This window comes from Xiphias gladius, chromosome 14 (genome assembly GCF_016859285.1).
Source record: "Xiphias gladius isolate SHS-SW01 ecotype Sanya breed wild chromosome 14, ASM1685928v1, whole genome shotgun sequence".
Taxonomy (NCBI): domain Eukaryota; kingdom Metazoa; phylum Chordata; class Actinopteri; order Istiophoriformes; family Xiphiidae; genus Xiphias; species Xiphias gladius.
In genome coordinates this window covers 18,190,988-18,208,634 of record NC_053413.1, presented here as the reverse complement: position 1 = coordinate 18,208,634, position 17,647 = coordinate 18,190,988, and the positions used below count along the sequence as shown (strand labels likewise).

Below are 17,647 nucleotides of genomic sequence, written 5' to 3'. Positions count from 1 at the left end.
GACCGGAGTTGAACCAAGAAGTTTTGTGCTGTTAGCACACAGTTTCCCTTACCAGTGAGGGATTATTATTAATTATTCATTATTATCAGTGAGGGATTATTAAGACCCAAGGTATAATAAAACAAAATATATCCTTTAAAGAAATGTAAATGGTGGGGTGTCCTGGTGGCCTAGTGGTTAAGATACATACCAAATAACTTCCATGCAACGTCACCGGTTGGATTTCTGCTGAGGACCTTTGTTACATGCCATACCCCTTTCTCTCCCTGTGTGTCCTTTCTCCACCCATACTGTGAACTATCAAGTGAAGGCAAAAATTGCAAAAAAAAAGATTTAAAACAATGAAATGATGCATTATTGACATTAAAATGAAAGTTATTCTGAGAACACACATCTCAGTCCTGTCTTGACTGCAAGCTCCCTGCCTTGTCCCAACAGCTCAAAATTGTCAACTACTTCTTCCTGTTATGGATCCCTGCTGCTGTTGATGAGAAAGGGTTGAGGGAGAGAAGAGAAAACACAAGCAGCAGATTTCAGGCATTCTACAATGCATTAGGTCATGAGAATTGGAACTCGTGATGTTTAAATGATGAAATGACTCACCAAAGGGACCTTGACTGAGGTCCACACAATTGGTCACCAAGAGGTCATCTCCATCCGAGAAAAGAGAAGGAATGATAAATACGCTCAGCTCCACAGAATTATTAAATTTCTGGGGGGGTTTTTTTTTTGTTTTTTTTTTTTTTTTTGCTCAACAGTAAATGAAGCTGTTCTCAAGGGTTGTTTAAGTTTGAATATGAGCTTGGTCTTTGTGTGGGAATTTGAATGTGACAGACATGCAGAGAGCGGCGAGGGCCAGAGAACAGAGAGGTCGTAGCCAGACATCAGAGCTATTTTTGTTTGTAGAAATTCAGAAGTGGTCCTGTTACCCTGGAGGCGGCTCGTGTTTTCCATATAGTTCAGCGACTTGGCAGGCCTCTGCAGGGGCAGTTTCACATTGAGCCCCCTCCCTTCCCTCCTTGCCTCATGCTCCTCTCTCCCCCCTTGCATCTCCCCCAACCTTCTGCCTTCCTCCCGCTATCCTCCCGCCATCCTCCTCTCACCCCCAGCAGGAAAATGCTCGTGGCCCGCAATGGAGACAGCCTGACTGCGCAGGCGGCCCGGCAGATGCACTGGAGATAAATTTGTGTGCGTAAGCTGGGCCACGACCCTACGCGGCAGGACATTGACCAGATCCTGTCAGTGAGAGGGCAAGAGCCGGCCCAGCACCTCCTCTGCTCATTTGCTTCCATGCTGCCCGCCCCCCCCATGCCTGGCTTCCCCAGCAGCCCAGCAGGAGCCAGAGGGGAGGACAGGCCCCCTGGAGCCAAGGCTTTCCTCTGGGATCCGAGGCTCCAGCCCTGGGCTCCCTGACACCTCCTGTATGCACCATAGAGGTGCCACAAACACACTTACACACACAGTCAAAACTCCACTAAGCACACAATAGGTCCCCAAGATAACTTCCCCTGTCCCACGGAAAGATAATGGATAGCACTGTGTGGAAGTCTTTGTGACAGAGACGCTGAACCACTTATGAAAACACCATCCTTCGTGCTATATCAGCACTTTTTGGTTTCTTTTGTCTGTGAACTGGTTTCGGAGGAAACACCTAGGCTGGAAATGATTTGTCATGTGAAAGCGAAGCTGGTGGCACCAAGTGGTGATTGTAAGAGAAAGCTGCATTAGTTTTTGAATAGTCAGGGCTTTTCCCCACCAGGCATAATATACAACAGGATTTCTTCTTGTCTCAAGTCATTAATTCAGGGAGTCAGTGAAGTTGAGAGGAAAGGCACCTCTGACGAAGACACACCACTAGGTCATAAAGTACAGAAACAAGGTCTAGCTGAATACATGCTCCAACAAGGGTGATTCTTTCTGTATATTATCCAGGGCTTTGTCAGTCCTCCTACATCCCAGAATTGCGAGCAGTACCAATGACTTCCTGACTCTATCTAAGTGCCTGGTCCTCAAGGATCATGGGCAGAGATGAAAGAACTGGCACAACTTGAAATGCCATGGGGAAGTATTGACAATTTGGCTGCTTTGAAGTACAGATAATTGAGCTTTCACTAGTTTTTATCTCCTCCTGAGACTATATTTAAACCAGTGTGCACTGGCCAGCATCATTTAGATCTTGCCAGCAAACCAGTGGCAAGAGCTCTATAAACACAAATCATGTATAGGGCACTTTAAAGGGCCATACCAGTGATTTTGTATGTATTGGCCAACTTAAAAGAAATCCCCGTAGCACACAGCCTAGTATTTTGCAATGCTGTGTTTTTGAAATCTGAATCTAATTTTTCAACAGACGCATCAGTCATCCTGTTTCTATTCCTTTCTGTATGTTATAAAAATCTATGAGCACATTCTTGAATTTGCTTGATTTTTACCACCACAAGTTGCCTTATTGTTGAGGGGCAATTCACTGTAGACCTTTCAAAACAATTTGCACTTCTACTCCACTAACATGCAATGAGAATATAACCTTGACAAAAAAGACTTATGCTCACCATTATGGATTACACAACAAGACCAAGCTAGAGAGAATTTGCTAATTGATTTTCATAAAGAATTTGACTGAAATCAATGGCGCCCTCTAACTCAGGGAAAAATACATCCCAAAAACAACAACTGCACATCATGCATTTGAAAATAATCAGCATAAATGTAAAGAATACATGATTTTTCTAGCGAAGGAGCTATAACTTGCAAAACACTGGTGTTGTCTTTTAAAGCTGTTCTTATTGTCACATTTATTCATATGTAACAGTGGATGAAGTACATGTCGTGTGAAAGATGTCTTTTGTAGTTACGTACTTGCTAACACGTTCGCTACATGTGAGTGTTTTGTTTTACGGCTCCTTCTGCTGCCCCCGAGTGACCGAAACATTAATTAATTCGAGTTTAACTTAAAAAACCAGAACTGTTAGGATGACAAACGTGCGTGTGACTCAAATCATGGTATATTGAAAGGAGAATAAATCCATACCGCATTCTGTCCTGAATCATAGCCTACCACTAGAATTAATCTCCCACCAGGCAAGTGACTCCTCCACACAGAGCAATAAGAGGCTGAACCCAGCTCCTCATAGCTGGGAGGTTAAACCTAGTTTGTCATCAGATTCCAGTGGGAGGGAGGGATGAAGACGTTGTGCAAAGAGCAAACAGGCCTGTTCACAGACAAGATCTGACTCCTACTGACACCTCTTCTAGGAAATCTCATCAGAAATTCCGTTTGAAACCAGAGGCTTCGTGTCTTTCAGTACTCTTACTCCTCTTTTTGTTAATTGGTTAACAGAAAAAAATGAATGTGTGGCAACTTTAAAGCATCATCTGTCTTTACCCATAACCTGTCAGGAAAAAAAAGATGCTGCTTCTAGTTTAAGGTAGTTGACTGAACCAACCTCTTTTAAATGTGATGTTCAACATTTTGGGAAAGACACTTATTCACTTTCTTGCCAGTTAGATGGGAAGATTGATACCACTGTTAAATCTGTCGTGTGAGGCAGCCAGCAGCCTGTTAGCTTAATTTAATATAAAATCTAATGCAATTTAACCCACAAAAAAATTGTGATTTTTACACTTACAGGATATAAAGTTTTCATTAATGAGGTTTTGAGGTGCAGATAAGCAGATTTTGATACTTTCCGACAGAGCCAGGCTAGCTGTTTCAACCTGTTTGAAGTCTTTAAGCTAAGCTGATCATCTCCTGGCTCTAGCCTCATATTGAATGGATGGAGAAGAGAGTGGCATCAATCTTCTTGTCTAGCTCTTGGCCAGAAAGTGAATAATTGCATTTTCCCAAAACATCAAATTCAAGTCATCCTGAAAGATCAAAATGGTCCTTGACTTCATGTTCTGTGTATCTAGCACAGTGATGACAGACGACAAAAGAAAAAAAACAAAAAACAATTGGAAGCAGACCCCTCTTACTCATTCGTGACAGTATTGAAAAGAAACATAATTTCCAAAAATTAATATAAACTGCATTAGAACAAAAAAGATAGTGTACACAAGACAGTCCCTTCCAGGTGTAAAATGTCTCAGTGGGGCTTTATTTAATTTTTGTGCAAGATTTCACACTGATATCAAGAGAGCCTCCCAGCCATCTGACTGCATGTTTTTATGATTCAAAATGAACCACCTACCACCAACTGGCAAATGACGTCCAACACGCAAGGGTTTAAAGGAGTAGTTCACCCGAAAAAAAGATTCATAAAACCTTGATTCACTGGTGGTGCTGTGAGGTGGAACAGTGAAAGCTGTCCTTGGCCCCTCCCTCCTGCTCACATACATAAGTCACGCATGTTGTGATAGACGGCAAGCTATGATTGGTCAAGGTCCAACGTGTAGTCAACGTGCCATGCCTCTCAGCCAATTCAAAGTGATATTTTATAACTCAGTGAGCACCTAATCTGATACATGGACTGCGTAGTCTGATCCCAGCATTACAAATCTCCACACAACTGACATTAACAGGGATTTGCAAGGCAGAAAATGACACCATCAGACGTCTTACAGCACAGTCCAAGACTCTGAATCCAAAAGTCCTATATTTACCGCAATATTTTTTATCAATGTGCATAAAAAAACTGATAAAACAACTGCTTTTTAAGTTTTTGATTAACCAAAAAGTTGCATTTTTGTTGAGTAATTTCTTGAACAAACATCACCGTCATACCCAACAAGAAAGAAAGAGTTATTGTAGGTTATGCAGGTAGATTAGTCCGGTTGAGAGGACAACGTGGAAGGGGGTCAGAGATGTTTCTCGTCAGATGTTGTGGTCTAAAGTAACAATGACAGATGTGATGTTGTGTGGAGCCACACTCCGCACTTTCTTCGCATGAATATCCTGTTGCATTGCACAACATGCGATAGGCCTTGTTTCAGGGTAAATATTGTCATAACATGGTTTCCCCTCAAATTTTTATATTCAATGGCAGTGTTGTTCATCAGAGCACGACTCTAACATCAGTATACTGCTGTCACTGGGAGTCTGTTGGGTGAAGTGTTTAATTGTTTGTTTTTTTTCATGTCTTAATAGGAGAACAGAAAATGCACTTTACAGTCTGATGTCAGGGTAAAGACCAGACTGCATCCTACTCTCGATGATGTTCCACATGAAGGGTACTATTATTATATTTTGTGGATAAAAAATTTTGCTGAAGTAAAATTTAAAATAGACCTTTACTTGTAATTAAGTTTTCTCACATTTTAGTATGGCTACTTTTACTCAAGTAAAGGATCGACGTACTTCTTCCACCACTGCCAGTGGTCTGCGTCAAGACGGGCTTAATCTTCTGTTAATCGGCCCTTCTTTGAGGTTATGCATTCACTGTACATTCACTGTGTGTTGCAGATATCTTCCCGTGAAATTTCTACTGTTAGTTTTGTATGTTTTTTGCTGTCGCAAAAATTAATGGTGCTTTTTATGAGAAATCGTTAGGCCATAACTCAAGTACTTCACTTTCAATTACCATGTGAATGACCATGTTCTTGAGGGAGTGTCTTGTTACAATTAACGCACCATTCCTTTGCATGGCGCTCATCAATCCAGGGAATATGTTTTCTGTTCTTAAGAACTTGTCTTTCAGCAGAGGCAAGTTTTTGCAACAAAGCTAAGAGATTGAATGAATATTACAAAAATGTTGGGTCACTTCCCAGATTAGAAAACCAACGATGTTAAAGTTGTTTTTTTTCCTAAAACTCTTCTGAGACTGAGAGAGGAACATTAGTGGGACAGATGTGGCATATTTGCTGTGGTTATGGTTGAGCTGTCCTAAGGTTTCACTGAAAAACATCTTTGGTTAATTTGGTTAAAAGGTTACCATAAATGGTTGCTAACCCTAAGACATGCAAAACTGTGAGGCAGCACAACTTGGTAGCTGGAGCACAAAGCTTTGAAACATTGAATAAAATATTACTTTCGTTGAGACTGCGAGTTTGTGATGTCAAACGTCAAACCAAAACATATAAAAATTAAATGATGTGAGTCAGATAAAATCAAAATCAAATTACCTTGAATGCCTCATATTAATATTATTGAAAAAAAATGGGACCAGACCTCAAAGTTCCCACCATCAACATCAGGCAACGTCTGTCATTAAGGTCATCCACTCCGATTCCTGCAGCTGTAATGATGCCAATAATCATGAAAAACAATTAGTAATGTAATAAAGGCAATGTGTATCCCTGTACTTTCATCTGCAGTGCCTAAAATATCCCACATTTTGCCACTACTTTATATCTAACTCGAGGAAATTCCAGGTCAAAAGTGAAAACACGGAGAGAATAAACTGAATACACACAGTCATTGAAGCCTCCAGCATCTCGGTCAAAACTCAGTATCAAGTAGAAAGAGAGTTGACTGACATCAACATCCGCTGACTAAATGTGGAGTAGGTAAAATATTGTTCTCTGCTGTTTACCTCAAACACTGGCTGCCTTTTAATCTCTAATCCCTCTCTTGGCCCTCAGACAACACAGGCCAACAGACCCATTGTATGGAATTCCACGTTGCTCTCTCAAGGTGTGTGATTAACCCCTACTGTACACAAAAGTAAACACCACATCAAAGGCAGTCACAGAGAGTGTCTGCAGGTAACGGGGTCAGCGGGAGGTGAGGGGTTGGTCAAAGGGCTGACAGAGCAGCCCGTCCGAGTAGGGATGGAGAAAATAATCCAAAAAAAAGAAAAAAGAAAAAGAAGAAGAAAGCTGATTGGAGTCTTTACTTTCTTTACTGTTCAATCTCCTTCACCTCAGCTGAAATTAAACCACTGGTTTTATGTGCCTGATGAAAAATGTTATTCCCCTATTTTTCTGTTAATTCTTTGCATAGCTGTGGTGTCGCTCCAAATTGTCCTTCGTTACATTTTCTTTAAATTTTTGTGCGTCATTTTAGGCTGACATGTACCCCAGGTGATCATTTTAAAAATCCTGTTTGCAAAATTTAGATTGTAAAAGACAATTGTAACTTGTTAAAACTTGGGTCTTATTTTTACAGCGGTCGAGAGAGTTCACTGTTCTGCAGCTTAAGATGACATTCACAAACAGGCAAAACACAAGCAAATGAAAAATAAAAATTGTCACCACTTTGACAACACAAAGGCAGCATTTAGGAAATAAAGGTGCAAATAAATAAAACACAAGCACACTTGGGAGACACACTCACCAATTTGATAACAAAGGTTTGCGCCGCAGGAATGAAGAGACACACTGCAAGTTGTGCACATCAGACTTGTTACAACACAATACAACAAGTTTCTTGGGGAAATTAAAAACTTATGAACTTGCTTCCTACTAAATTGTTTTTTAACAGTTTTGGCTATCACTCATATTGGTACGAATAACATTTTAGCAGTCAAGTTAAAGGGCACCCAGGCAGAGCTCCAGGCTAGCCAAACTTCTAATGGAACCGAAAACAAAGGCGAAGTGTAAAACTACCAGTCAGTTTTAAACATCCATCATAATTTCACAGCAACTTCCTGGTTCAACTTCGCCCTACCATACCTGTTGTAGTCGTGTGCATGCAGTTTTCCAGTACAATGAGGGATTATTGCTGACATTTCAGGCGCTCTCGTTTTCGTTTTTACCTTTACCCTTAGATGATCTGGCTAAACCGCTGGGCTTGTTTACAGTACAGAACAGCTCGGTTCAGACCTTTGAACTTTGTTGTAGTGATGTCATCATGTCTCCAGATCAACAATGGGCGAGTACAATGTTGTTATAAAAAATAGAAATTAAACTGCAAAAAGAGGACATAAATTATAAATAACTTAAAAAATAATAATAATAATAAATGAATTAGTCTTCAAATCCTTAAAACTCTGAACTGATTTTTGTGATTTGGATGTTCTGGTAGTAAAGTACATACTCCATGACAAGTCCATCTGTTAATGAAGTCCATGATATGCAGTTTAAAACTGTAGAACAAGGTAGTAAGTGGTCTCTAAGTTAACATTATTTTATCAAAAACACTGTATTCTTTAAAGCATTTTATTTAGAGCATCGTTTTTATAAATATTCTTATGGCTTAATTTTCTGAAAAGCATTCATGCTGTACTATATCGATGGGATGTTATACATCTTTTTAAAAATCACTTTAATGAATAGTGATAATAGTCATCAGTCATCTTTTCTGTGCATCATTACACTGTAAATTGCATATTTTCAAAATTTCCTATTCCTTCCCATGCCAGTCATGCAGATGCAGGTGCAGGTATTTTTAAGGCATTGTATCAGATTTTTTAAATTTGATAGTTCTATTTAGCAGGTGTTGGCACCCATGTGGGGTAAAGTTAGGAGGTGATGTTACTCTCTATAAACAGTAAGAGAGTTAGCACAAGCACACACAAACACACTCACACCTCTTCCCACCAACAGCGAGTTAGCCACAAGACCACACAAACTGTATTTACACCTTGCATTTCTCTGCATAAACACTGCTGCTATTAATTGAGCTCACGCTGTTTGTGTATTTTCTCTGTGTTGCTATTGTGGGTTTTGGAGAACAAAGAGATTGCAGATCCCTCCTCCCCCTGCTCCTGCTGCTGCACTAATTGAGTGATTCAGAACAGGGCTCAGACATGCCTGCCCTGCGACTCTATCTGACTGGGATATTATCGGAGTGGCTGTCAGACCAGGGTCCAGAGCAGCTTGAGAGGAATGCAGCTTGCAACTGTTGGCCAGCAACAGACCTTCTACTTCAACTGCAGCCCCCCCCCCCCGCGCAACCATCTCAGGCCAATCAGTCAACAGGACCCCAGGGGCCATTTTCAAAAACAATCACTCTCTCTAAGTAGTCTAGAGGTGCCAGAGCTAATTATAAACAAACTATTGATGTTCTAGCAAAGGATTGTGCTAGACTGTGCCAGTGTGGTAAATGTTTATGTGTGCATGCATGCATTTGTGTATGTGTATATGCGTGCGTGTGTCTGTGTGTTTGTGTGTGTGTGTGAGTGTGTGTGTGTGTGGTAGGGTCACAGGAAGGTTCTGCTTGACAGAGCATTCAATTGGCCATTTAACAGACCTCACCCGAAGCGAATGCTCCATGTAGACAGCTACAGACTCCTAATGACAAGTGCTTCGATTTTGCTGAAACAAATAGAAAGAAACTGTCAGTAGGAAGGAATAATTGCTAAACTCCTGATCCTAATGAATTTTATTTTAACCAATTTTAAGTGAGCTGAAAGGGAAGATTTTGTATTTAAATGCAGTCTAGACAAAGGTCATTGAGGAGTGAGTACAAGTGTGTGTCATATTCACCGAGAAATTGAAAAAAATGAAAATTATTTTTATACAGAATAAACTTTTTCAAATGCCAGGGACAGCTGTCCCTAAACAAACAGGTTTTCCAAATATTAATACTAAAATGATCCTACAGCCACGCTTGTGGCTCCATGAGGCTGCACTTTGGCACAGTCATGATTTGAGCTAAATGGTAATGCTATCGTGTGATCATGCTCACACTGACAACAGTGACATGCTGATGTTTAGCAGGTATATTGTTTACCATGCATCAACCACGAGCAAAACCAAAATATTGGACAAATAGGAAGGTTGTGACATGATGGTGGTGCTAGATGAAAAGTTAAGGGGGCCAACAGTGTTTTTACAGTTCATCCTGAGTGGGATATGACTGTCTGTACCTGGTTTAATGGCAAGCCATCCAATAGTTGTGGAGCCATTTCACTAAAAAACACAAATATCAACTTCATGGTGGCACTAGAAGAGGGTTCAAGAGATCACCAAAGTCATTAGGGTTCATCCTCAGGGGACCACGAATGTCTGTATGTGGTTTCATGTCATTCCATCAAATAGTTGTTGAGATATTCCAGTCTCGACCAAAGAAGTAGGGCAACCAACTGACCAACCAGGCTGACATTGCCATCCCTGGAGTCATGCCACTACAAAGGCTAAAAAGTTGTATAAATAATATAAAGCAGAAGCTCAGTCTCAGGTCCTTAACTCCACAGCGATACTCAGTGAATCTGGTTTCACCGCTGAGTGTTGCGACTGCAGCCAGCCCACTTTAAAATAATGTATTTAGGTCTAAATCAGGCGATAAGGCTTGCATGCTGCTGGTCTGTGCTGTGTGACGGAGACAGAGAGCAGAGTGACAGACGCTCTGCAGAGCCAAAGAGTTCCATCCTCCTCCGGTTAAAACAACAGCCTTTTCAGAGGAGCTATCGCACTATGACACATGGTCTGATCCAAGAGAGCCGTATTTATTTTGGTATGGGCTACATTTCTTTCCTTTAAGTAATGAATTAAGAAAACACAGGGCCTGGCGCTGGGATGTGGAGATGTGTGGGAGAGAGCTGCATGCACCGTCTCACTGCAAATGGGAAAGGAGTGGAGTTAAGGGGGTTGGGGTGGGCGCGAGGCATCCAAGGATAGGGAGCATTCCCTCATCTTTTCATGCTCTCATCCTTTCATTCTTTTTTGATCCAACAACCTTTCTCTCTGCTGAAGTCATGTTTTCAGTCCTCTGTCCCTGAGAGACAGCCAAATTTGGGAGGACTGGATGACGTGGGAGACGGAGAGTAGTCGAGTTCAAGGGAGTAGGGGGATGTCTTGAGAGCAGCCTAAAACACTTAATGGCAGAGAGAAGACAGCAACTGTGTGTCTATACTATGTTTTAATATATGAATCTTCAAAGGCTTTGTTGCATGGGCTTGTTTGTGTCTGTCCGCGAGCACATAGGATATCATTTAAGGCTGGTTACGGGTCAGCCAAAGAAATTCGGGAACAGCTCCCTCCTCTGCACACTCTCTAACAGAACACCTTCTGCAGAGGGGTTAAACAAATGTTAGTGATGTGATAACCAGCCTGTTTATTGAGGGGCCTCTAGCAGGACAGCTAGTAGGCCTGCCTGGGTTTCCTCTTCAATGATGTCATACCGCCAGTCCACCGAATCAGGCATCCGTTTTCTCCCGATCTGTCCAAATAGTTTGCTGAATTTGGAACATTCACGCTTAATAAAGTGTGAGATTGTGAGAGCACCCATAGAAAGCCACACGTTTCAAGGGTTTTTATTTGTATGGTATTGCATAGACGGTAATGCAAGAAATTAAAAATGCAAATATTCTTCACTGTGGGTGTCAGCTATTGCTTTTTACAGCTGTGAAGGGTCCAGTTTTGCAGAAATACATTTTGACAGTTGAGGAAGAACAACTGTAATTCAATTCTTGATTTACCCTGAATTCAAGGCCAGGATCATCTTAATCTTGCCAAATAAGTCATAAGTCAGCAGGCCTGTGTCCTTTTTGTTTAATTTAATAAATGACTACAAGGTTGTTTTCACTTTCTTCAAACTCTGAAGAATGACAAGAATTCAGCCACAATGGGAAGACAGCAACTGTGTGTCTAAACATTAATATATTTTAGCTGTGATATTTGTTGTGCAAGCTATATTTTATTACGATTGCGAATGTGCTGAGTTTAGAACGTCTACTTGACCTTTCATTTGCGAAAGTCAGGTCATGTCCCATTGTAAACAAACCAGCACTCTGCTTGAATGTGGTACATGGTGATAAAGGTGGATCATCTGGCATCGGGGTCAGCCTGTTTAACTTTACACATCCAAATATCTTTTGACGGTTGTGTTAAGATTGGGTTTCCTCAAAAGCAATCTGGGGTGCTTACTTTCTGTGGCCTCACTGGACTCCTTTTTTAAAAGCTGTTGTTCAGTTGAATCTCCATGCACATTCTCTGCAATGACACTGGTGAGTACAATGTTATACTGCAGGTAAACATAAGCTATAGGTATATGGGTTAAAAACTGCCTGAACAGTGTCTGTAAAAAAACGACGACATATTTTTCCGATTAAGGAAATAGATTTGAAGTCATATCTCGCAGGCAGAGTTTCTGCATGTTCATATATGCAAAGGAAAGGAATCATTGAAATCAAATACCTCATTTATGCTTTATAACATGTTTAAATCCGTCGAATTCCAGCAATTAAGTACGCAGTTTCACAAATTTGACATAGATGCACATTTTATCGACTTCCTTTTTGGTGCGGTACTTTACAGGTTTTCATCTATGTATGTGAAAATTATAAGAAGTTTACATGTATCTTGTTATGATACGACACCATACGGTGTATAATCCTGTAGCAAATAATGAAATTCTCCCACTCTATCACTCGCTCTTTCAAAAACATTGTCGAAAATGTGTTATAGAGAAGTCTGCATTCTCACCAAATACCCCACTTCCAGAAAGAAAATGTATAAATATGAAGTATAATCATATAGTGTATTGATATCTCCTTGTAATCAAAGCTTGGAAGATTTTGGAATATACAGTTTTAACCTAAATACTGTTCATAGAAAGAATTTTTGGTGAATTACACACATAATCGCTAATGGAGTAAAACTAAGAAATGAATTCCATATATCTCTTGTATAGAGATGTAGTGCTGTCATTTGCAATAGATCAACCTATCCTCACTAATCTGACTAATCTGACTCAGAGACACTACGGCAGAGAACAATGGATGGCATTCACCTGTTATGACTAATGAAAGAATTTGTCACTTCCCCTACGCTCTATTCGTAAATAACGGCAATTCCAGATTAAAAAAAAAAAAAAAAAAGTACACCACATAAATTCCACCTTTTAACATGTTCCAGCCCTGGTATTGCATATACATAAGTCTTCACTTTCTCCTCCTTTTTCCTGTTTCCCACTGAAAAACACAGAGGGTGAGGCCCGGAGGTGAGTTTCAGTCCAGAGTTGAAAAGGGCACCTCTGAAAAACACTGGCAGGTATTCAACAAGTGTGGTGCATTTGTGATAACAGTTGAGTTGACTTGGTGCTCTTGGGCACTGGCCGTACATTTAGTGTAAATGAAGAAAAAAGGCAGAGAGAGATATGGAGTGTGTCTGCTGTCAAGGTCAGTTTGTAGCTCTGAGTGCAGATTCCTTTACTCAGCTTACATGGCAATAGCAAGCTACAGTTGCACCAGACAGAACAATATCTGTGCATGCTCTGTGGCCGGCCAGTTGAATTGTGCAGTGTAAGTGAAAGCTTGACCTCATAACTGCTTAGTGTTAATACTGCAGGAATTCATTGGAATTTTGTTTTCAGAAATGAGGACAGGAAAGGGTAACAGTGGAGGCATAAATCAGAAATTTTTTTCTCCCTCTTCAGAATAAGTGACCGCATGAGTGTAATAATAAACATCTCAGGCAGAGATTGATGTTGGATGGGCCTGACTGAGGGCACGTAGTTGCTAATCCGTGTGTGGGGCAGTGCCCATCTCGGGTACCAACTCTCCTCACAATTCCCACATTATTCGGGGGCGAAGCAGGAAGAAATGACAGACATAATTTCCCTTTGATCAAACATTGTTGGTCCGTGCATTAACACGACTGATGCAATCTGTGCTGGGCACAAAATAATTGAATGTGCTGAAATTGGGAACTATTTTGAGGTATTTCCTCTCTTTAGAGCAGCAGGGCAGATTGGCTTAATTAAGGAGGGAAAAACAGGAAGTTTTACAGTCACGTCTATAATTAATTGGACGCCTCAGCCAAAGGGTCTGCCTGGTCAGAGGAGCACAAGGAAGCAGCTCTGTTGTTGTGCTCAGTCACTGGGTTCACATCAGACTTCATACAGATTATGCTTCTGACGTTATTAAAAGCAAAATTACAGCATATTACAACTTGGGTGTGATTTTTCGTTCTATCGCTGGTGATAAAATGATGCACGGAGCTCCTCTCTCCTCCTCTCCCTCTTATTAGTAACTTAGCTTCTTCTCTCTTCCGTAGCTTTGTGGTTTTCTCGTCTCTCTCCTCCTGTCACTTTCTGCAGCTATTCCTGCCTCTGAAGTTGTAGAGTCTGTGACTTTGGGCCACCTACTGCCCTCATGATCCTGCTCAACACGCACTGCTTCAATTATTATTATCAGTCTTATATTCATTCTGATTATTATTCTGGTTATTATAAGTTATATTATTAGTCTTATTATTTTATACATCTTAATGTGGAACGTGCTTTGTGCTTTGTTCTCTTTCCTCCTACTCCCTGTCTCCCTCTCTCTCTCTTTCTCTCTCAAACCAACTGGTCAAGGCTTGAACCACGGCCTCGAGGTCCAACGTTGGTTGGATCCAACGTAGCTACAGACAGGAGTGTTTAAGACATATTGAATGTAAACAAGCCAGACGTTTCGCCAGATTAGCTTCCAGTTTATTTGAGGGTAGAACTGATAAAGTAATAAAGTCAGCGCGCCTGTAATGCTGAAAATCAAATTCTGAAAACTTTTCTGCACTACAGTCCCGTTCTCAGAAAATTCTCTCTTTAATTCTTCAACGTGTGGGTCTTTGATCCAACAAAAGTATCCTGCCAACTCTGTTCAAAATGTCTGGCTAGAAGAACATCAGATAATGAAAAGAAAAACAGCTTAATGCTATTGTAGTAGACAGACACAAAAAAAAAAAAAAAAAAGACATTTTCATACACAGACATTTCTACTGAAATATATTTGTTTTAATACAAAACTCATAAAACATTATCAAAGCCACATCCACTGTGATCTATAAAAAAACCCACTGTAATAATACTTTCCACAGCCGGCAGTAAGCATGCAAGCAGATTAGCTTGCTAGCTGTAGTGCTAGCTCAGTTGCCCTCATCGTTCACGTGGCATTCCCCTTGGAGGTAGCAGCTGTCCTTTGAGAGTCTCCCCGACACCGGGGTTGATATTTACAGAGGACAGTTGGGGTTGTATTGGATTGGAAATTTGACTAAACTGAGGGTTTGTTTACAACCTGTTTGATCATCTGGCCGCCTGTGATTGTTGAGCTGTTGCACCTATTTTCATCTGTAGTATGTCGCCGCGTTGGGTGACGTCAACAATGACGTCAGTGAGTACAGTGTAATCATAACTAATAGAAGTGATGGCTTAAGCTATGAAAACAAACCCCAAGTTACGATAAGCTGTTGTTTTCTCTTAAGATGTAGGCCTTGTATTTCACTTCAAAAGGAATATGGAACCGAATCTTTCTTTTTTGCGTAGGTAGTATTTTTGTTCATTTCTAAAAAGTGAAAATGTGGTTAGAAAATCAGAGTTTAACGACGATGGCTGGTGAGATTTAAATGGGCGGTTGTATCTCCTGTTTGGGAGCCTACCATGCGTCAGCCTTTTATTTATTTTAAATGCCCATTTGGTTATCAGGAGTGTTCATGAGAGGTCTCAGCGGAGAGTTGCCCAATCAGCAGACAAGAGAGGAGCCTCACTGGTCTCCTCCGTCAGGCTGCTGCATCCTGCAATTTATCCCCCCGTACTCACTATATGGCTCTGCTGCTATCTTGAGCTCTAGATGAAAATTTATGACATTTCAAGACTTCAGTGAGCCAAATGGTGTTTACACAAGCATACCTCGTTCTGAGAGAGTGTGGGTCCTAAAGACTCAGAAACAGCGTTGCATTCTGGGTAGGAGGGGCTGGTAAAAACCCATCAAAATTCATGGCCCACGGCTGACCCAGATGACTAAAGCTATGACTCTGTGTGGATTCTCTAGAAGCCCGGAGAAAACTGGAAACTTAGAGCTCAGCAACTGTTGCCAGTGATGAAGGGATGGTTTCCTCCTGGCTCTTCATCCAAGTCAAACACAGACACAAAAACACAAACATGTAACATGTTGTACATGGCTGAGCATGGAAATCTCTTATTCAATTCATTGTTTTGTCACCAAACCTTAACAATAAAGATACTGGCAGTGACGCACTGGGACAATCAGTCTCAGTTTAGTTCATCATTGCCTAAAATGCCGCCCAAAATAATTATATTTTCATGACATTTTAGATTTGCGCCACTTATTTTCACAAAATGTAATCAACACAGTATAGCGTATTTCTCATCTATCTAAAAACTGAGACTGAACCCAGTTTTGTCTGTAAGTCCCTTCACCATCATGATTGACTTCTGATCGTACATCACCAGGAGAGAATGTGCTGTCCCTGTCGAGACAATGATTAGCATATTGCTTGTTGACATATGTTTAATTGATTAAAACGGGCCTGCTGTGATTTCACTTTGTTTTGTTTTTAAAGGCCGGGGTTCTGACAGAAATACTCCGGGAAGTATTGCATTTGGCGGTGAGCTCGGGTTCCCATACGCGAGCGCGCTGAACTTAATTCAAAACGCCTTGGACACAAGGCTGACTGTTGGGCTAGTAGGAGAGGAGAAATAGCTGTGACCTTAAATTGAACTCCTAAGAATCTCTGCATACTCCTTGGATCGCAACAACATAAAATACTTATATGGGTTACATGATTTAGTGGCTGAGTTTCAAAGCCCAGACCCCTGTAGGCAGAGGGCTTCGTAATGAAATAACTTTTCCATTAGAGATTAACAGAACTCTTACCTGACAAAACTAGCAATGCATTGTCTAGAAACAGGGGCTGATTTGATAGTCAAATTGCGCCGGGCCTGTCACAGATATTACATACTTTACTTTGTACCTACAAATACACACAGCATGAAAACAGATGTTTCTACCGTTGAGGGGGAGTTAACTGAAGAGTTGACGAGACAAGTAGTAACATGGCTTCCTGGCCACAATGTCAGCCCTTTTTTGGTGCAATAATAAATATCAGCGTATGATTATTTTCAGGCATCGTTTTTGAACATTCTGTAACACAGTCTCTGCCATCTAAGTTTGTCACAATAATAATATTTTCATGACATTTTCATATGACTAAATTTTTGGCAAAAACCTCTGTAACCGGTTGATAAACACAGGAAATGCATAGGGTTGTGTCTTTGAAAAATTGATTAAAGAGAACTTTATCCTACACATCATTTTTTTTAACTGAAATTTTGTTTAGAATTTTTTTATGAAACAGAACTGCTTAAACACTGTGTAAAAACAAGTTGTCTACAACTGTCCTTCACCATGTGTGTGTGCCTAAGTGCACGTTTGGCACACTACTCATAGCCGAAAGTTCCCAGCAGCCTGTACGTTTAGGAGGAACAACAGATTGAACAAACACAAAACATGACCAGTTTTTTAACTGGCAGCACAGGCATTTAATTGCAAGACAATTTTTTTTTTTTTTTTTTAATGCTTGCATGTCAGAGTAGAGCACTGTTAGCATTTTCCATGCTAACAGTAACAGGCGTGTTCAATTAGAGAAATCTTTTTTGCATAAATACACGTGTGTATAATTTCTCTGCAGGATCTAGTTTTTGATGATGGCTATAGAATTTCTATTGTAGGGAAATGTTAAAAAAAAAAAAAAATGTTTGAGGGTCAAACCTTGCCTGGATGCCACCTCATGGAGAACTGCTTTGCTTAATCACCACGCAAATGACTACCAAGGTTTTGCTTTGATTCATATAGTATAGTGATGGGGGGAAAACCTGGTATAAAGCAACAAGTGCCTTATGAAATTTTACATTTAGAAGTGGACAATATGGATAAAATCCTCTCTCAGAGGATATGTAATTTTATATGGCATTATTGACATATACAGTATGATGATATGTTACAGAATTACAGGAATGTCTGTGTTTGGTTAATCCATTACAGTGAATACTTGACAAATTGGATACTTTGTCAAACTGATGTCAAAAAAGTCATAAAAAAATGAGATA

At 40.5% G+C, this 17,647-nt stretch overlaps 1 protein-coding gene across 3 annotated transcripts in view; it reads right to left on the bottom strand.

Moving 5' to 3' along the window:
* cables1 (Cdk5 and Abl enzyme substrate 1) overlaps nt 1-7,652 on the bottom strand; it is a 38,290-nt gene extending 30,638 nt beyond the window's left edge. Inside the window, exons 1-4 of one of the 3 annotated variants that reach the window (XM_040143121.1) lie at nt 3,032-3,474; nt 604-617; nt 393-481; nt 191-297 (exon numbers count right to left, since the gene is read on the bottom strand). The gene's annotated coding sequence lies outside the window, so the exon portion shown is untranslated. Of the gene's footprint in view, nt 1-190; nt 298-392; nt 482-603; nt 618-3,031; nt 3,475-6,106; nt 6,174-7,213; nt 7,258-7,551 lie in introns of those variants that run through there. The other 2 variants (XM_040143124.1, XM_040143123.1) reach the window with 2 other exon arrangements.
* Nucleotides 7,653-17,647: the final 9,995 nt, after the last annotated feature.